At 27.6% G+C, this 23,853-nt stretch overlaps 1 long non-coding RNA gene across 2 annotated transcripts in view; it reads left to right on the top strand.

Annotated features, from left to right (window-relative positions):
* Positions 1 to 23,853, top strand: part of LOC114128991 (uncharacterized) — a 165,945-nt gene that overhangs the window by 120,881 nt on the left and 21,211 nt on the right. For both annotated transcript variants that reach the window (XR_007603370.1, XR_007603371.1), the window contains exon 2: positions 16,571 to 16,743. This is a non-coding gene — a long non-coding RNA (uncharacterized LOC114128991). The remainder of the gene's footprint in view (positions 1 to 16,570; positions 16,744 to 23,853) is intronic.

Raw genomic sequence — 23,853 nt, forward strand, 5'->3', positions numbered from 1 at the left:
AAAGCCCGTTCGACGACCCGAATCTACGAGACCTCCCGGGCGCGCGATCGCATAGCTTCATAATATTTTATATTATAATTTATAATACACTTAGTATACATGGATGTATGTAAATATAATATATATATAGTTCAAGTACACACAATATATGACGTAGTGATTGTACACATGTGATGTATCTATAGCATCCGCATTTAATTTTATACAAATGTATAGAATATAATATAATTCGAGCGTCTAAATATTATAACATATATATAGAATGAGACAATAAGTGTGCAATCATGTTTTCTTCGAGGTTTGAAATAATTTCATAATCGATTTTAAATAATTTCTTTAAAAATCGTTAAAATTATCGATAAAATTAAAAGTAATTATCATCATACTCTAAATCGTTTTAAAATATTTGGAAAAAACCAGAATTAATAAACTATAATAATTATATCAAAATAATAATTATTTTATAAAAATTGATTTAAAATTTAAAAAAAAATGTAATTTAAAATTGAAATTCAGCAATAACCAACTCCCAACAGGCCAATAATATTGTTTATTCGTACAGGCAATTATTACGTTTTCTTAGGAAAGTTTTACATCCACGAGTACCTAATGACATGTATATGGAACACGCAGAAAATGATATTGCATGGGGTACGAGCTGTATGTATATCTCACAAGTAGAAACTAGAAATTTCAATTAAAACCATAAAAAAGTAAAAGAGTATACATTAAATTGAAAAAAATAACAGTTAAAATAAAACTACAAATCAGAAAAAAGATTTTAATCTATGCAATAATATTATATAAATCATAAAATTATAAAATCAATATACCTGCTATATAAATTGAAATTAGAAAAACCTAATATCAACAAGTAAAATTAAAATATTTTATTACAAACTTTGGTTTTCTTGTGCTAAATTATACGACAATTCTAGACAATTCTGTGATCCATTATGTAGTAGATTTTTGGTGTAAGCATTTTAGTTTCTTGTATATAGTTCTCACCGTTAAAATTGATTCGATATTAATTTTATACGATGTATATACATGTATTATACGATATACATGCCGCTTAGGAATTCAATTTTGGAAATAAAAGATTCTAAAACGACGATGACGACGTCTTCCAACTTTCAAGGCCTACCGCGCTATATGGTATACTTTCTCTCTACGACAATTATTATATATTATATTATTATTTATCTCTTTTATAAGTGTTTGACGTCGTCAAGCTTATAATATTTTTCATAATATACAGTTACATTGTACCTAATGACGATGGCAGCAGAGCCGAAGTGAAGTGCATGTTCAGTGTATGTTAGATATCATATTATTATTATACGAAATGACGTTTTCGAACGCGAAACCCCTCGGTGCGAGACACATTGTAGATAGGCACGTATATCATTTAAGTATCTGGAATTGGTATATCTATATATTATTATATATATGCGGTGCTTATAATCAATGGTACTGCAGTAATAAATTGAGTTCGTTCCGTAAATATTGTTATTTTTACTACTGTCTCATTATTATAATTAATATTATGAATAAACAAATTAATTGTCCTTAAATAGAGGGTTCGTAGCGTATGTATAAGAAATATTTTCAGGTGGTGGAGGGGGGAAATATTAAATACCTTACTATGAAATTATAAAAGAAATTCAATAGCAATGATAGCAACACATTATGTAATGAAGAAAACGCTGACGTTAGAAGTTTGGTTAAATATTATTAAAACGTAAAATGCTGAGACTTCTTCGTTATAGAAAATATTTTATCAACAAGTCGGGAAAGCTCGCTGAACGAGCGTGCTAGATTCCTGGATTCAGTGCTTTTAAGCGTATTTTAATATAATGCAGTTAACTATTATTTCTAAAATGATTAAAAAAAAAAAAAAAAAAAAAATTGATTATCTTTATATTATTTTGGTACCTATTTCTTATTGTTTGATAGTATGAATCTATACAGTTTTTCATATTGATAATGGACGATAACGGTCGAACGGGTATCGCGTTCTTGACTTTTGGCTACTAAGTTGCATTTATGAATGATAATACATGAAATTCAAAGGTCAGCTTTTATAATATAGTGAATTTGTAGACGTTTTGTAAATAAGTTATCACCGCGATCGTATTCTTAAATTATTATTTGGGCCGTTCATTAAATTGTCAAAATGTGTACACTATAATCGCATATCTTCATCTGAATGAATATACGATACAGAAGACTCCATCGGCGATCGGAATACCTGCTTTGCGTTGCACACATGTTGCAAAGTTTTGCCGCGTTTAAAATAAACACCAGAAATCGGAACATACATTACTACATTAGTTCTCCACTCGCCACACGATAACGTCGTTACAATGTTATCTTCAAAAATCAAAAATCCCGAACGATTATTATTATTATTAAATTGAGAATATTATACTTCTTTTGATGATAAAATTCGGTTTTGGTCATCGATTCATTTATTCGGTCTTTTAATAATAGCTTATTTATCGACAATATTGCTGCGTTGTACGTCATTAGTCATTACTTGGCTTGGACTTGTTATAGCTATAACACTAATAAAGTGTGCTACAATATGCACTGTAATGTGCATCGTCATTATTTTATCAAATTTTTAATATTTGTATGCACAATACTTAAAAAATGTCTTATCATCTGTCTACATTATCGTATTACCAAATAAAAGAAAACACACTTAAATTATGTAGGTTTTCAAGCATAAAAATAATCAAAACGGATTAAGTTTTAAGATCGTTATTATTGACTTCGTAAAAACTGTGATGAATTATGTTTTTATATGAATAAGATGGCGTACCCTTAATATAAAATACCTACTCAAATAATCTTAAAGTATTCAGGATACTCCTAACTATACCCTGAAAATATATTGAAAATATCAATAAAAAATATAAAAAACAACAATAAAAATATTTTTTTTTAGACTTATAGATATTTTTACTTTATATTTCATATTAAATAAAAAAATTACGAAAAAAAATAATTTAATTGATTTTAAAACTAATAATAATTATACTATTCTACACAAAAATCTGAAAAACAAAAAGTGTGAATTCGTTATCTGTTTATTTTTTCTCTTTCTTTTTAACCTCCCAAATTAATCTATGATTTATGAGCAATATAAAAAGAATGTGTATTATAATATAATGAGTAACATAAAAAGAATGTGCATAATAATATAATAAATGTAAATTAGCAAAGATAGAACAAATTTTAGAAAATAAAACTAACATTTAAAAGGTTTAATAATATTTTATACATTACATTCAACTTTATACTTGGAATCCATGATGCAAAAAACTATTTCTCAATTAACTTTAAGTACTACTTTTATCTATACAATACAATGGGTTCTATAGTATATAATTCAAGCACTGTTCAAATCCAGATTCAGAACATCGCACCTGAGTGAAAACAAAAGTACAATCGGATGAATATTAAACAGTATAATTTTTTTAAAACTATACTCAGGTTAAGTATAATGTACTATGGCACAGCTTGGATCAAAATAGAAAATCAAACCTTGGTAATTCATTGATAGACCTTGGTATTTAGTATAATATAATATAATATGTAACTATTCTGACATAATAATTATTTGAGATTTCGTATAGTATACAATATAAAACCAATAATGATGAACGAAATACGTGGAATGCATATAAGATTTGTGTGTAGGTAGTAGGTACTTAATCGTTCTAGAACACGAAATAATATTATAAAAACGTCCACTTAACTTTTTCTATTCGACGAGTCAATATCCGATTATAAATAACAGAAATATTTTTTTTTGTTTTGTTTTGTAAATGCACAATATACAATTACCATTTTTTTTAAACTACATACACCGATTATATCTTATATGACGTATAATAATGCCGAAAACAATAAAAAAACAATTTTTTATACAGAGTGATAATAATTATTATCACTTAAATAATAATTCAAAATCAGATTTTTGGTATTTTTAAACATATTTTTAATTATTGAGATTTGTTTGAATTGTATTTTAGTATTCTGTAGAAATACAAGAGTAAGTTAGATTAATTTATATCTTTCAAATTAGAACGAAAAATTTGAACGAATAGTTTTAGAGTTATTTAATTTTGTGTACTATAAATGTATGATAGTAAGTTTGAAAGGTTATGATAAAATATTAGTAATTAAAATTAATTTATCAAAATTCATAATTTTTTAAAAGTAGTCGATGTATCTATATTTAACACTAGATCCAATATTATATCTATTTTATATTTTTTTGTAATCAATTTTAAGGATTTTTTTTCTATTTATCCCTAGTTTATAAAAAAATATCGATTAAATAAATTACGGTTAAAAGGGGTTCTTATTTGAAAAATAAAAGTTTATATCGACACAGGGTAAGTAGTAAAAAAAATATCAAGAATTTGAAAGTATTGTGAAAAAATTCCAAAAATCAGAATTTGAATAAATTCATTATTAAATTAAATAATGGAGTTGAGCATATTTGGAGAATCACTATCACCATGTATATAATATAATGTATTACTGATCCGATAGCTTTACGTGATAATCAATGTCTTATTAATATTTGGGACGTTGCGTTGTGCCAGATCGTATTTTTATATCATGTCAACCGTGGCACATACCTGTTACTCCACGGCCGTCGATTGATAATATTGCAATATTATAATCACGGTTTATCACAGACATCATCCAATTTCGATCACACCATCAAAACGCACGGCACTGATACGCTCGTTCGTCTCTGCATACAATAGCTAGATAATAGGTACTTAATTTAGAGTTGGTTATCGTCCGGAATTTTACGTTCATAAACGTATATAATGTATATATATGTATTTATTTTATAATGCATGAATGTGTTATAATAATTTGTGAATGCGATTTCATAACGATGTGGTAATATTAAAATGATTTCGTATCCGATAGGTTATCACTTTGTACTATTACACTATATAGCTTAAAATTTAATCAGCTCATGCAAGAATACGTAGGTTCATTGACGAATAAAATATAATAAAACATATTTATATAATGTTCTCATTATTTTAAAAACGAACGTCGAACAGTGTAAATAATTATTATAACACATTATTCCACAACGTCCAATTAAGGAATATATTGTTACGTCTGACGTCGTCCATTAAAATGTCTTTATCGTAAAATTTACAATATTATTATAATAATATGTGTAATATTAAAAAAAAATATATAGGACAGAAATTATAATAATTACTTTAATTTATTAATGGTAAAAAAGTGCGAGTTTTTTCTTATAATAATAATTGGACTCTTTCGTTCAAGTATAAATTTAATAATATTAATGATTGATCACCGATATGTAACAGTTATATGTGTGTTATACTCGTGCGTTTGTAAGAGAAACAGGCAACAGCGATTTTATTGTAACCATTATCATTCATTTTATTATTATTAACATTCATCATTATATTAATCCGTTTGGCAGCCACGTTCGCGGGGGAATAACCTACCTAACATGATCTAACCTCGCGACAGTGGATTACCTAATGTGCTATATTATGTTCAGCACAAGTTCAATGATCCGAGATAGTCGATGAAGACAAAAAAAAAAAAAACGACGAATTCCTAATATCATTTTTTTTCCTGATAAGAAAGGTGACCTAATGAAAATGTTGGCTCTTTTTTTTTAATCGAATTTTCGACACGACTCGTCAAATTCGATGAGCTGAATTGCGTAAAACAAAATTTAGGTTTCAAAACTTATTTTTCGCTGAATCACTTTGTCTCAAAACTATATACACATATGACTTATTTTTATTATTATTACTTATTAATTTTAGTTGTTATAACAAGTATTGAGCAACAAGTTCAAAAATGTATAGACAAAAACCAAATTTTCATCATTTTTTCTTAGGAAAAACTTAATATCGATACATCTATTTTGTTTGCTTAATAATAAAATAAAAATTGGATGTATTTATGGTGTTTATTTTTTTTCTACGGAATACACAAATCGTAAAATTATTTTTTCTTTACATAAAACACTCGCATTTAAAATGATACCAAAATTATGCCCTTAAAAACAAAAAAAAAATATTCACTAAAATTCGTAAGATCAAATAATATGTACTAAAAACTTTTGATACCTATTTCGTTCTATATATAACTCATATTATTAAATATTCACATACATCTAATTTATATATAGCTTATATCTAACTATCAGATACATATCTAATAAGTAAAAAAAAACCTTGGAAATACAATAAGCTTAAAATGCGTTTGTTATGATATCAGTTTTATTAATTATATAGTTAAATTATTACTTATATATGTGCAGAGTTCTTATAGAGTAGGGTTGTATTATTACTGAATATAAAACTGCTTAAATATTTGACAACAAGTTCTGTATACATCGTGTTCTCCAAATAATCTTTATCGTGAGCGATTTATAAATTACGTTTCGATTAAATCGCGTTGACTGGTTGGGACAAAGTCATTATTATTATTTTTCGCATCAGCTGCTATAAACGAAAACAATAACAATAGTAGCGATGATACTCAACAGAATCATCGTGAATGTACAATGACGGCTATTCAACGGTCCAACTTTATTACTCTTACCGCGCTCGCATGGACAATGTGCTTTTTTTACTTTCGTAAAATGAGTAGGTCGATGGGGTTGATACTATAATTATCAAAGATAGTTTTATCAATTACTTAAACAATTTATTAAAAAGTGCAATGACTATTTAGTCGTGGCGTGAACTTACTTGCGACTTATTTTGTTTGAGAGAAAACAAAATTGGATTTACCAACATTTATTCCAGATAGACTATTATTATAAAAACAATAGTTCTATTACTATAGTAAATTAAAGAAATTATCATGTTCGGTACTTCAGTAAGTATAATATTTAACATTACTTTTAACATTACTAATTGGGCACACATGTACTTAAATTTGGAACGAAACACGACTCCTAACTGTCTCTTAGAACCATCGTCATTTTTCACACCAACTGCACAGCAATTAGAGTTAATATAATATTAAATATTTAAATAGTATATTGGACATATTGTTATAATTATATACAATATTTTATAATATGTTTATGGTTCATCATTTTTTCCATATGACTACGAGTGGAGGCATTCAATTGATATTTATATGACTGATATTAATTGTATGTAGTTATTGCTAATTTTTTTTTTATTATTATTATTCTTAGACCTATACTATATTATTTTTGTTATATCATACCAGTTCGTTTGTCCTGAGTAAAGTTTTGAATTTGATAGTTGATAAGTTTAGCAGTAACACTGCTTATCCGTCTTTTTACATGAGTTGGGTTTCAATAATGTTTCGATAATAATACAAGGAATTATGAAAATATAATTTATCCCGACAGTATTTAATCTAAAAAGAATAACATGTGGATTATACCTATTCAAAATTTTCACGTATTCGACGTGTCGGCTGATTAGATTTGCTAAATAACATGTTATTATTTTCTCTTTAAAATAAGGTAAAACACGCATTGATATCGCGTCTTATAACGTGTTTTTTATTTTTAACTAAATGATTAAGAAAACGTGAAAATGCCAAAAGCAATAGGTATATCGCGTAAATAAGTGTTTATTTTTCGGATCCGGTAACAGCGGTCGCCGATTGGTAATCGGAATATTGCAATATGATCGTTAAGCCAAAAACGAAAACGAATATACCTATTATTATGATGTTTATATAATTTAGTGAAAATATACTCATACTTTTTTGAAACAAATAGTTAGGTATCATAAATATAGCTTGAGTTTCATATTTTTAAAAATCGTATGATTACTCATTAGGAACTAAAAAAAATTGATTTTTGGTATATACAATACTTTATAAAGTTAGATTATAATATTTATAAATATATAAGGCATTTAGTATTGAAAATTTAAAAAAAATTGTATCGTATGTACAATATTTTATATTTTATTTTGGTAAATATAAAAAAATAGCCCTGTTTATTTTTGTATTTTACAAATGTCACCCCATATATTAAGGTATTAGATAAATCGTTGTTATTGTTAATAATTAAGTTTTGTTTACAGAGAATTTTTCTATAAGTATGATATTTTTGCGTGTTTTGGAATTTTGCTTTTTAAGTGAATAAATGCATGTGTGTTCAATGCATTTGTAATGCATGAAATTCACAGTCCCGGAAGCGATGGTGGCGTGTGCCCGCAATGTATATATAATATTATATACATTCAACGTGCTCTTTCCTGCGCGTACACTCTTATGCGTGTGTGTGTGTGTGTGTGATATATTTATATGTGAATCGGGGTCTAAAACATGCGTGTACATCGGACGCATTGTGCGCGCGTAATCTCTGACCCGACCTGGTCGCTGCAGCAAAGCGTACATGATGCTGTATACAATGACGTATTGCGGAAAAAAAATGTCGTGTGTATATAATTATTATTATGTGGAGGGAAGAAACGAAAGCCGTCAAAAGAGATTCGGGCCTCCGCCGTTGCACAGACGAAATTCTAAGAAAAGCGTGAAAAAAAAACAGCGGTCTCGATTCCTGAATGGAACGCCGCGCAATATAATAATATAATAAATTATGTATCATTGTGTGCACCACCGCTGCACCGAGAGGACCACGCACGTATAAACGATGTTGCGCTGTGGGCCAAGTCCCGATGAGGTCGAAAACTTACCTATATGCATACATGTGGCTATATATATAATATATGTGTATAGTGTATATGGATACTTGGCAGCGGCTTGCCAACACAATTACGCTATTGTTGCCCGAGAGGGGCGAAGGGAAACGCGTGTACAGCTCGTATTATATGACAATAATATATATATATATATATTATTGTTGTACGTATACAGGGTGTCTATATCGTGAGTGTGTGTGTGTATTGATGGGTAGTGGTACCTACCAACTACCAGGTTAGAACGATTTAAAAATGTCTTCGAGGTATAAGCCCTGTACATACTATATTATGTGAGCGCTCCACCCACCATTACCACGGTACCATCTGCAGTCCATGGCCCCTTCGTTCGAGACCTGAGTATGAAATGTCTCTTTTGGCGGGGACCCGCGAATATAAGATATCGCGCGATCGTCCATCTGTCTGTTGCCAAAGACACCGTGGTTATATTATATAAAAGAGTAGGTTTATACCGAGATTTATTTATACCAATTTAAGCATTCAGCAGAATTAATTTGATGTTCTTAAATTTAATAAAGTCAATTGACCTATTATCAAACTTTAAGTTAAAAATATTATTTAGAGCATCACCTTGTCTTTTTTAAATACATTTTTTTATGTAAATTATTAAAACTTTAAAATACTCATAAACTCACATAAGAAAAATATCAATAAAAGCCTATTTGGTGCCCTAGACAATATTCTTATTTATAAATTTGATATTAGGTAATTAGGTAATTAGGTTTTTCCATCGAATATGCATCCATGCTTAGATTTAATATTTCAAATACGTCTTTATTATCTATGTACATGTTATTACAGAAACGACGGATGGTTATCATAAAAGAAACATTTTCTAAAATATTTTAACTAGTAATTCGTATCAAGTTTCGCTTTTGATGTAAAATATTGTAAACAGTAAACACACACAATATAAGTAAATATGCACAGTGTAGGTATACACTGTAGTCTGTAACATGACTTGTTGTAACCGAAATTGTGTTTTAAATTTTAAAATTGTTTTTTTATCATGTTCAAGTTGCGTAAATTACCTAAATCTCTATTAATTGAGCTGTAAGTCTTATTTTACATCCAGCACTGGAATCGGAAAATAAAAGATAGGGCTCTTATATATTTTCTTAGATTCGAAAAAAATTAACTCTTGAAATGATTGAGCTCAACCTCTTAACTGATTAAAATAAGTATTATTGAAAAACAGTTATTTATTTATATTATTAAAATATAATTAAAATCATATTAATTTTATTTATTTAAATTATAATTATATTAAATTCCATATACTTAAGCTGTGATTCAGTACCTATAGTATTATTATAATAATATTCATCAAACATAATTTATCTAATGATATAATAAGATACTAATATTTTGTTTTTTAAAAAAGAAACCCTTACCACTTATCGCTCATAGAGAAAAAAAATTAGTTGGGGTGCCCCCAAAATATAAATAAAGGAGTTTAAAAAGGAGTTTCGTCCCCTTACGACCTTACTCCAATTCAAATACCTACTGTTAAATTTAAATTGATACGGTAGACTTGTTCAACTTTTTAAAACTTTATTTTAACACTATTCTTGAGCTGCACGTCTTTGCATTCAAATCACGTAAATTAACAAACGATATGATTTTATTCTTTATGGATTGCATTTTGTCGATTGTTATGTATTGTTATGCATTGGAGATTCTATAAATTTATTATAATATCCACGAAGATCACAAAATTCCGTTCGAATACCTACTTATATAATATTTAAATACATCTATGCGTATCTGTGCAACAGTATTCAACACTTACAAACAAGTACAAGGTCTAGGTTTCCGCTACGGTAAAAAATGACGAAAGGATATCCGATTAATATAGTTATTTAAAATGTAAAATTTTGGTTACTGATTAATTAGACTTCAGAATTTAACGTAGTAAAAAACTTAAGTATGCAACTAAATATGTACCAATGATACAGATTTTATAGTATAATGATATTATATTATTATAAAATATGCAATGAAATAATTTAAAAATAACTTATAAAATATTATATGGTTTTACATTATTTTTAAGTATGACTACAATTATATTAAGAAAACCGCAATAAATCCAGTGAAATAATTATAACTAATATTTATGACTTGATGTTTAAAACCATTTTCGTATATTAAATTTAAGTCGTAAAACTGAAGTGATTGAATCGACCAGTAAAATCGGAAGTTTAAAATTTTAAATCTGATAGAATATTTTCTTTAAGCTCACTTAATCTCGTATACTATTCAATTTAATACCAAGTATAAACTAAGGTATTAATTATTATTAGTTGTTCGGTAAAAGAAACGTAGGTAGTAATAAGTGGTAATAAGTAGATGAAATGGGGTGAAATATTTTTTTACAGCACAGAAAACGTATAGAAAATCTAAGTGAAAAATACATTATATAAAATAAACAATAACGTACATGAGTATAATATTTTTATATAGATAAAAGACCTGATACGATTAATAAATGATAATATAGCCCAAGCATAATATTATGTATTAAAAAAAAAAAAAAATCGTATAAAAAATATTTATTTAATTTAATTTTACTTTCTCTTGAATCTATATACTCGTACCTATACTATTACCTATGTATACATTATATACATTTTAAATGTAGTAAAATATTACGATCGAGTTAAAAAAAAAAAAAAGGTAATTCCTAAATGATTACGATTAATAAGATGTTCGTTTCGATTTTTTTTTTTTTTAATTCTTCGCAGTGATCGTTAAATCTATAATTTATTGTAAATTATAAAATAAAAAAGTTTATTATGAACAACAGATATCTTAGACAATTATTATTGTTATCAACGGTACCATAAAATATTATATATAGTATTATAATGGAAAGTATAGTTAAGAGTTTCCAAACAGTTTGGAATTTAAGTGCTAAAACTCTACTAGCGATATGTTATTGAATAGGGTTATATGACATTATAGATATTACCTATAAGTTTTCTCTTCAAGGATTATTACACAGCGCATGTATTATTACAATTATGTATAACGTTTTTAACGTTTTTTTTTTTTATTATATCTGATTGTAGGGATCCCTGATTTTAAAAATAAATAAATAGAAGTACGAATTTTATTTGTGCTTAACTTTTGTTAAATTTATATTATAACAATTTTATCTTGAAATATTCCAAATATAGATAACACATAAACAATTAAAATACTACATAATTTAAAATGGTTTTTCTTCTATAGTATGGTAATGAAATTAATATAATTAAATAAACTACTTAACATATTTTTGAAGTACTTTCTTTACAAATGTTTTAAAAACACAATATACTTTAAATTGGTTTTGGGAGCGTCTTTCACGTGCTGGCAAGGGAGTAGCAGAGAAGAAAAATAGGAAGGTTTTATGAATATCCGACCAAGTGGTGGAGACAAAGAAGAATACACGGAAAATAAAAACGAATTCCCTGTGTGCAGCGATACACATGCGGCTTGTAAACGTCGATAGAAGTATTTACTATACAAATTATATATATAATATGGTATTTATAATTGGGCCGTAAACAGACCGTTTCCGGAATCGAGACAATCCATCACGTTGTCTACTATACGTGTACGACTATACGGCAGTTTTATTAGTTTTTCTTAATTATCTTAAAATTTTTATTTTAAATTCTCAAAGATCAAACCAAATTTTATTTTTTTTCCTCAAAAACGAAAATTTAAGGTATTTTACTTCTAAATACACACACATAAAAAAGAATAAAAACACACTCATCATTGTATAATAGTTGTTATACATTCATCGCTATTCTATGGATTTAAAATATATCATGAAATAATATTACGTATTTTATTATTGGCATATTTTATGTTAAAATTTAACATAGTTATAGACAGTTTTTAATTTTTCTTATCGAAAAATCTCTACTTATCATGTATGTGTAAACTGTATCCGCGGAGTGGTGTAGACTTTTGTTTCTGAGCGTTCTTTAAGTGATTTGAGAACACCGATGTTTAGAGCCGTACAGGGTCATAATTATAAGGATCGATAAATGTTCATTATCGAGAAAGTGGGTTGGTGGGGTGTCTCGTAATATAATAGTATTATTACTTTAATTCAGTCAAAGTACCTACAACCAGATATTAGTTGTATACTAATAATAGTATAATACTGTTATGTGTAATAATATTGTAGTGGTAGTCTAGGAGAGAAGCTTTTCGACGTGGTTCGACAATAGGACCGTTGCAAGTCGACCGGAACCATAATAAAAGTAAATGCGATTCGAACGGAAAACGAAATTAATTAAAACTACTCTGCGTTCTCTTCTCGTCAGCAAAGGAGTTTCACGAGTAGATATTTAAACATATAAACACATAATACGCAATCACCCACGCAGAAATAATAACCATGACTCCCCCTCTACGTGTACACCCTTATGAAATACACTCTTGCAGTTTAGGTTTTATGCAGCGGAAATTCGTCTACAACTGTCGAATGGTCGCCGATTCAATTGCGATTTTGTATTGTTTTAAGATAAAAATAGTATACATCTAAGAATTAGGTATAAATAACCACTTGAATCATGTGCATTCTCGTGTTCATATTGTATGTGTATGAATGACAAAGGATCCGAAATGTTTGCATTTAAAATCGAACTGATTTCGTAAGCAAAATTTCATTCATTAAATAATAAATTGAATAGAAGTATTGTACTCGTATGATACAACGTACAACTTATTATTATTAAAAGCAAATAAAAAACATATACAAACTGTTTTTTGCTCCACTTTGATGTAATAATTATTAAATTAACTATTTAAATTGCTTATACAACATATAACTAGATAAAAAAATGGTTGAATGAATTAAATAATAATAATAATATTTACTAATTATTATTATTTGACATGTTTCATCATTTTTTCTATTTTTTTTTTATCATTTAACCTTTTTTTTCTGCACAGTATTTGTATTATATTTAAAACACTTTTTTCTGTGCATATAATTTCGATCTTAAAATTATTGGTCGTTCGTGTAAGTTGCGTTTACATTATTTAACATCATAAATAGTGATTTTAATGAAACGATGATGATGTCGATGTCGATGTGATAATAATATAATATTAGATTGCTTCATACGCAAAAGTCAGTCACAAGTGTTTTAGTTTGGTCGATCGAAGCCGTATTATTGGATCACATATATCAATATCACATACGAGACAGTGGAGCCCATTATATTATGCGTATTCCGGAAACCACTATTGTTTTTTATAAAAAGGTGACCAGTCGGCCAAAGATCCTTTTTTTGAAACATCTACTAATTTATACATAGGTGTACCTACAAGTTAGAACTGTGTTTACGTATCGTACGTTTTTAATCTCTAAAACGAAATTTACGACCGACTCCGACGAAGACCCTCCAGTCAGCGCGCTCCAATTACCCATATACACGTTATACCTAAACCGCTTATTGGTTGGCCTATGGCTCGTGGTATTTTTTCTCTTTAGTTATTATAAACTATTATTTTTTCAAACAGATATTTAAAATTTTATTAAATCTGGTATTTTATTTAGGTAGGTATTATATAATAGGTTTACGCGCGTATATCGCGTTGTATAATCTCACTAAAGGTTTACAATGCGCGTTAATGGCTATTTTTTTATTTTTTATTTGAACTACTTGCATAGTTATAAAACATTTTTGAGAGGAAGTAACGTACTTATTTTGAAAAGATTTTACCCATAAATTGCAGATCCGATGTTAAGGTTAATTCACAATATTCTTATATGCCGATATTTGGCGATAAATTAAATGTAAAAATGAGAGGGTTCTATCACGCACCTCCCTAAAACATTTTGAAAAAAATTAAACGTATATTACTATGTAGGTAATAGGTATTAATTATTACATTATTACATTTATCATAGATTTTAATATTTAATGTAACTAACAAATCTAATTTTAATATTAATTTTTTCATTTGTATAACGGCCGCTTACGAATTGATTCTCAGATATCTGTTTCTCTAAATCGATACCGGTGAATGGATTCACGAAGCAATAATTAAGAGGTGTAAGTAAGAGTTGATTCCTTTTTTGTTGTATATCATTAGAAAATGAGGAAATAAGTATTTATGAGGGGAATGACGCATAAATATAACCAAAACTTCATTGGCAAATAGGTACCAATTTTTTAAATGATGTTGTTTAAAATATTTCACCTTCTTCTTATTGTTACCTTAGTTATCGTTTATGAAAAAATCAAAGTATAAAAATGAATAAAAAAAGGTTAGATTTACTTTTAAATAGTAATAGTAGTATAAATAAAATATGACGATTGAACCAAATTTAATAAGTAAAAAAATTTGGAATACTTATATAAACTAACTTTTACACGGTGTTTGCTGTAAAATTACGCTTAAATTCATTAATCAAATATTATAATATGTGTAATGAGATCAATTCATACTTTTCTTAACTCAGGAATCAATTAACACATAAAGTAAGTTTCAAGAATTAACTTATACACAGTAGTGTTTAAAATGTTATCTTTTATCGGTATGCAGATTTTTTGGATCGAAATAATTGTTTTTATTAAGACCATGATCAAATGATGAGAGTGGGTTTTACATACATAATCAATTTTATAATATTTTTGTTTTATACCAATTGATAGTAAATTATACACATTTTATACCGATATCAGCGGTTTCTTGATAACAGATAAGTGTCATGCAGATATCACTCGAACTGCGGTGTCCGCAAATCGGCGGCTATATTTTTATTTTGTTTTTATTTTCTTATCAATCTTCATCCACACTTTGTTTTCACAAGTTTTCACAAGTTTACATCGTTTTTTATGTTTGGTGGTATTAACGATTTGACATTTTTCGGGGAGTATAATATTGTCTTAAAATAAATGCACGTGATAGATTAGTCATGTCTCATTATCATTTTGAAGCGCCCCATTGGATTTCACAAGATATATTTCTTGTTTTTATAAGTACCCAAATGTTTTTTTTCAACAAAAACATTATATAATAGAATTTATTGACTTGATTTTTTTATTTAATTCTTACAGTTTTTTTGTATAATATGTGAAATGTTTGCTTGGAAAGTTTTTGAGTATAAATATATAGATTAATAGATTATACACATTTTACATATTATTATGTATTTTATTCCTAGGTATATGTCTATATTATATATTTTTAAGGAATACCTAAATATCGACCACCGTACAATAAATACCTCCTCGGATCTTGAACGTTACTAGAAATCCGGTTATTACCCGAACAATGGGTAATGTTTTACTATCCAAAATTTTGTTTTATCGTACTACTTATATAATAATAAAAGGGTTTAGACACATTTAGGTGATTATTTTTTATCGTCAATATTACACGTATATGGTAACAAACTTACAAGGTTAGGTTAGGTTCGGTTAGGCGTATTATACTATATTATAATACCTATGATATAAATAATATAATTATACGTTATTGAAAATCAGTTTTCGTCATAAAATAAAAATTACGACGAGGATGATCACTAAATTAAAATATTATTAGTGATCATCAATATAATAATATAATACTACACTACTTGAATTTAGGAAAAACAGCGCTATCTCTTCATAATATAATAATGCAATATAATATGCCTTACAGACGTTTTAATGGTCTATAAACGATTGTATTTACATTTAAGTTTTATATCTTATACAATCCACGACATATTTTATGTAAATTAAACTTTACAAAACCACGAGTATATAAATAGTAGTTGTAAAAATTATGATATTACATTGTTATTACAGATGTGGAGCAGAGTAACGGCTGAGCAAACAACTGAAACCGATTGAATGGTGTGTGGTTATAATATGAGTTATAAGGCTTCGTCCAGCGGTGTCTGCAGCTCAACGTGTCCGGTCGCCCATCAGGAAATAAATGCGAGCAGTGCGAGAGGAAACTTTGTCACGTCGTCGTATGCGTGAGTATATTATTATGTATACCTTCCAATTTCGTCCCTCGCCTGGCGCCAAAAACTATTATGCAATCGCTGCAGTTGGCTTGGGTCCAGTTCACGACTTCACGTACACAATTATATTATAATATTTACAGGCAGGAATGACTTTTTTTAGCTATTTCTTCAAGACTTCAAAATATATTAAGGTAAAATAACACTTTTAAAGCTATCTACTATAACTTCTATACAAAGTATTATAGTACTAGTTGATCCCGCACACGACGTTTTCTGTAATTATGTAAGCTACACAGCTATTTTGATAGTTTTGACCAGATGCACTTAGTCTGGTTCTTTATTGGTTCATCCCTACTTGATGGTAATATGTACCATACAAATTTGAAGTCTCTAAATATTATAGTTTGAAATGAAGTGGTTATGAATCAGTCAATCAGGATTTCTTATGTATATATTTTATATATTAGGATATTTATTATTCATATACATTTTAGAAAAGGACACAGATACCATAATATCTATTTCTAAACTTTTTAAAAATTCTATATTTTGAGAGTACAACAAAAGATATTTTCCGTACATATTACTATATTTTCTATATTATATCATTGTGTATAAATAATATATTATATTAGGTATGTACGGAATTTTCACAGAGTAATTTTAAAACCAAAACATAACAAGTACATAATAAACAACTGTTTATAGTGATAGATTGAACGTTTGAGATCGTATATCGTACATATTATTGTATAGTTGTATATCGATAGCTAAAGATAGATTTGGTTAATATAGTAAATGTAAATTAGTAAATACGTAAGTCAATTGAAATAGTCAAATTGTTATATTATCCTATGAACTCTATGGTATTCAAAACAATTGAAGTTTTAATAAATACATCAAAAAAAAAAATTGTTGGATTTTTAAATAGGTCCAAAAAACAAAAAAACAATCTAAATAAAATAAAAATATTACATTTGCTATAAAAAAATCTCCTGTTTAAAATTCAATAATCTCTACATTCCACAGTTATTAATCTTTGTAAAAACACACAAAAATATAGCATCGCTCCAAGTATCAATTTATTAGATTAAATATTGTACGAATATATCAACCGAATAGTCATTTTATAATTTTATATAACATAAGTATACTTTATAATACATTTCAATTCTATGACTTGGTTAAATATAACTAGTCTATAATCTATAGTCTATTATACTGTCTGTGATAGGTGTTTTTATGCTTATTATTTGAAACGAATTCAATACGAAAAAATATAAAATATGACGTCTTATTGGTGTATCTTGGTTTTAGGGTACCTCAATTGCTCAGATCATGGAAAAACGCTTTATGAACTAATTTGACTTATGGCGGATTAGATATAGTAGGTACTTGGTATAGTTCATAACGTGGTTAAAACTATTCTAAACTTTTCAGATATATCTAAGAAGTCTTAAAGTCTTAAAGTCTTAAAGTTTTTTCAAAATCGGACAAAAAAATATTCGATTTTTGTGATCTAACGCAATTGATCAATCATAAAATGTATCAAATAATCAGATATAGTTCTTAATATAAAAACGTATGGAAGTGCCAACTAAACCTAGTATATGTGAATATGGTTTCGATATATATATATATATATATATTTTTTTTTTTGAAGAATTCAGAATAATATTTATCTTTTATACATCAATTTATATAATAAATAATAAGTATATTGATGTCAGACACAACGATCTCGAATATTATCCACTGCGTTTATGTAAAATAATGATACTTATAAGTTTGAGTTAAAGACATGTATATATCGTGTAATAGTATCGTGGTCCAATGATTTTTTTGCATGTACGGCTGTTTTGAAATATCTTACTATAGTACCTATTTTTTTTGTTTGACCTATAACATTTATTTTAAGTTTATTTAAAACTGTATATAAATGAAACATTAGATGTTTTTTAGTGAAAATTAGACGATTTTAGTTTATATTTGGTTATAATAATAGGACAGGTAGGTATATTAATATTTATTCAAATGTACCTATCTGAATTTAAAACAATTGACCCATATAGTTTTCAGTGTTAAAACACACAAATCCTAGAATAATAAATAATAATAAAAAAATTAACTCATTTTTGGAACATTAAAGTTCGGCAATCAAACAGCGGAAAAACAAACGAATTCGGGACTACTTCGGAATAACGATATGACACTATCCGCACCGGTGATATAACATCGTAATATACACATAACACATACGTCACATATATATATATATATACATCATTACGCATTTTACTATTTAGGTAACGAACGTTCGCCATCGTCACACGAGAGTGAACCGTCTTACAGTGTTATTAATTACCGTCATCGTTATGCGACGGAGTCAACACGACTTATGTCGTATGCTTATTATACGTCGCAATAATATTATAATATAGTCTCGTAGAACATGTCGTCAGCGGTCTGATGAATAGACAAACAATTGACGGGTTCACCGAGTAATATTATAATATGTTTGTATTGTACCTATATACACTATATTATAATATATTACTATTATTACCTATCGTATAGAGCAGCACGTCGTCGTTCGCGAGACCGTACACTATACAGGCTGATTCATCAAACATGCTTATCTTTTTTTTTTAAGAATATCCAAACTTTTATTTTTTAAACGAGAACTATTTTTAGCAGATAATTTTTTTGACAAATTTGGTGCATAAAAATCAAACAAGCGGTTTTTGAGTTTTTGGAAATTATGTAATAAGGATAATAGGTTTACCTATGATAATGGGTTTAAGGGGGCTATAACGAATTGAAAATTTTAGTAATTAATGTTAATTCATCAATATTTATTACTTGCAAAAGTTTTCAAAGTGCTCATACTAAATTCTGGTTTTAATATTACATCTATTTTATACTATTGTGTAAAACTATTATCCTCAATATTCATTATAAATATTTACAACGGGAATTTTGTATCGCTAAGGGACACAACTCGAGTAATTTTTTATTATATTTCGTATATATTTATAAAAAACAATACAATTATACCTAAAGTCAGGATTTAAATAAATTTGTCATTCAAAAAAATTGTGGGGAGGTGAGCACGTTTGTGGGAATCGCCCTGTACATATAAGTACACGATGGGCCATCAACCTCGAAGACAACGCGGCGTATTTTTAACACAATATTAATATTATTGTGAAACGCAATTACGTAAATAATGTACGATAGGATAATTTCAAACTACTGGGCGAGCGTAAATGGATCGTATAGAATTTCGAAATGAACGCGGTTAATTCGTCGGGAAACAATGAGCCCCGAAAATGAAACGACCCGTGCGACGTATAATATATAATAATATGTGTTATGCAAATGGTCTAATTATCGGGTCATTGTGATGTGCGTGGCAGAAAACAAGAGGAATTTCTGTTTTTCCGCTGAACGGTCCGTCCGTCCGTGCCACCGATGATTCTCCCATTTAACCGTTCGTTCATAATGGCACGCGTCGTCATCGTCGTCGCGCGCGGTTCACCACATCGTGGTTATACCTAAAATAATATTATTATTGTTACGACTTTCGAGTATCGTATCAACATCGCGCTCGTGCTGCTCACAACTCGTCATTAATCGTTCGAATAAAAAACAGTTCTTCTCTATCTATTTCGATATTAACTTATCTATAATATTTTGAGTACCATTTTGCCCATTAGAGTATTATCCAGAGACTAGCGGCACCAGCCAAAGGACTTCACGAGAAGACGATTCTCATTAGTTATTAATTAATTATTCTTTAAAAAGTATTTCATTAAATCAATGATAACTACTGTGATAGTTCACAGTTACGCAAACACCACTTAAATAAAAAAATGAATCAACTTTTTTTATCGTTTAATATTATATTTTAACAATACCAATCAAATCGTGTCAAGTTTATTATTTTTCTTTGGTAAAAATTATGGGGCAGAGTTTAAACTTGCCCATTTCTTTTTTTAATTCTGCCGTTTCAGGTATTGTATCAGCATAATATATTAATATTAGGCACTTGTATAGTTATATAATTATATTATATTAGCGTTTAATGTATGCAATTTTTTAATTTTATAAAATAATTAGTTATTTAATAGAATTATGGGTACTTTCAGTTAATGTATTGAATGAATCCGTGAATATTTACTTCAACTAGTTATTCTACATACTAACTAGATATTTTATAAACTAACAATAACGGTTTAGTTAATGTATTTTCTATGTATAAAATATAAATATTCATTTTGAAAAAGTCAATTCTGATTTGTGCAACGTCAATTTATTAGAATTGTTAAATTATTTTTAATTTTATAAATTACAATTTATTTATAATAGTACACGAACTATTTGAATGGAATTTATTTTAAACAAATGCACCGTTTTGTGGTGCACTTTAGTTGACATGTGCATTTGATAAATTATTGATCATTAGGTACCTAGTGATTGGAGTTCGGATGCCTTTCGAAGACAAATATCTTCATTTGGGACGTCATTGAGCGTAATAAACTTTTCTGTACGACTGCACATTAACTAAATTGTGACCTTGCATAAAGTTGTTTTAATATATCTATCTTATTTTTTAATAATGATAAAACAATAACGGCAAAAAATATTGTATGTTATCTATTCCAGTCCCGGTTACTACCAAACGATGACTATGAATTTCATACATTAGCAAAACCTCAGCTGGTATTCTATATATTAACTATCAAAACCGTGTAATGTATATTATATTAACGTGCATATTTAAGAATTGTATAGAATAACTAGTTATTTAATAAAATAACGGATTACATACATTACCGCTAACATTTAGTACAGTTTTTGTTATCATACTTATTTTCACTACGTCATATCAACGATCATTATTTACTATATATTATATAATAATATATGAGTTTACCATTTCGATTAATGTATTATTTATGTGTATATAAATGTAATATGTATGTGTCGTATTGCCGTTGAAAATTTGAATTGTTTATGTAAATGTATGTTATAAACGGGTCACATTGCCCCAACCTATATTATTACTACATATTACCACATACTACATTTTTGGCGGAATTTCAAAATTGAAATTTTCAATTCTAGGATAGAATTTATTATTCAGATACGTATTTGCTTCGGTTACTTAGACTATATAGTTATAATATATATCATTATATCAGTGGTCAATCAACATTTTTACATTACACTTTATATGTTAATATTATTATGACGAATGAAAATATTTTCTGTTTTTCCTTTTCGTATTACGTATTTTGCTATATGAGTAATAACATTATAATAACAATACCTAAGAATTTTGAAGGTGTGGTGGGTGGTATATTTTGGTAACGAGGTGGTATATAGATTTTTTTGACTGTTTTTTGGTATATTAATAAAAATAATTTAGTATAAATAAAAGTTATTAAAAGTATTTTAGACTGCGGGAAGTTTGGTACGCTTTAAAATGAACCCTCGTCAAAATTAATTAGTGATTTCTGTCATATATGGTCAAAAATTGTGAGGAGCGAAGACAAAAGATAAACATAGAAACCGAGTGATTGAATTTTTAGAAATATTTTAGTAAAGGTTTTTTCACTAAAATAACTCTTTACATGATTTTATTGTTATTATTTTAACGATGATTTGTTGCTTGCTGGTAATATTTATATGATATGTGTATAATTATTATAGTAGGTATGTTGTTATTTTAGTTATAAATTGTAACCAGGAACATTACAGTGAATTAAATAGATTAGCAAGGTTGTTATTTTTGCTGGGACATTGAGTTGGATCAAAATATATTTTAAATTTTACTACTGGATCGCAATATAGTGTATAATATTTAAAAAATTACAATTTTGATTTTGCATACTCAATGTATAATAATATATTATAATATTTAATATAATTTATTCAATAATATTATCAGAAGGATTGGTAAAATGTTATTTGCTTATACACATTGTATTTTTATTATTCTTGTATATCAATACTTTCGTGTTTTTATATTAAATATGCTGTTACATAATATATTATAAATATATTTTACATATTTTGTCAATTTATAGCGCATATAAGTAACGTAGCTTATACATATTTAACAGTTTTTAGTGCGTTGAATCCATGACTATAATTTATGTAATTATGATAAATGATAAGCATTTAGCACTATGTAATGATCATAATTTATATAATTGTATTATTGTAATAACTAATAACAAATATATTAAAATAATCAATGTAGCCGAAAAATGAAATTAAATGATATCAATTATCAATCAAGAAAATATTCGTCGATGGTCGACTGGGTACTGTGTATGCTATTTTAGTTAACCATGCGTAAAAATTTGAATTCGAGAAAGCTCCATCAGATCGAATTCTGGGAAGGTTAATAATAATTATTAGTACATAATTTTTGTGAATTGTTGACAGACTTTTTATTATTCCAGCTTTACCTGTTTACCAGGAAACTTTAACATTAGTTTGAACTTTGAATTTTAACTATACGCATTTTTCCCTCGAATTATTGGTACTCAATTCCTGTGAATTCTGCTCTCTGTAGCCAACGCAATACCTATATAGTGTATTCATACGTCAAAAAATAGTGTATGAAATAATTGCCATATTATTTATAATATACGACAGCCAAGTATAGGACGACGATGGATAAAATTGAAATTTGAAATATATCATAATACTCGTATAAGGAGTCGTAAGACCGGGTTTAGGATTATGATGAAGTATTATAGGCATACGCATAACTGTTAATCATATCGCTGTATATATGTATATTTTTTTAATTAAGTTTTTATTGTATAATCTATAAAATATTCTTACAATAAAATTAGCGTAAGTGTTGTACGCATTTAGTGGCTTTAGTATATTATTGAATGAAGAGACTTTTAAATGATGGCATTTGACAACTATATACATATAACTTATTATATTATTTAATATGTCGCAACGTGATAATTATTAATATTTTCATTATTATATATTATATTGGATGCATAGAAATTGGTTCAAAGGACTCGGAGGCGATCCCTACCACCAAGTCATATAGTTCATATTAAATTATTATTATTATCGTCG

Source organism: Aphis gossypii, chromosome 1 (genome assembly GCF_020184175.1).
Source record: "Aphis gossypii isolate Hap1 chromosome 1, ASM2018417v2, whole genome shotgun sequence".
Classification (NCBI taxonomy): Eukaryota; Metazoa; Arthropoda; class Insecta; order Hemiptera; family Aphididae; genus Aphis; species Aphis gossypii.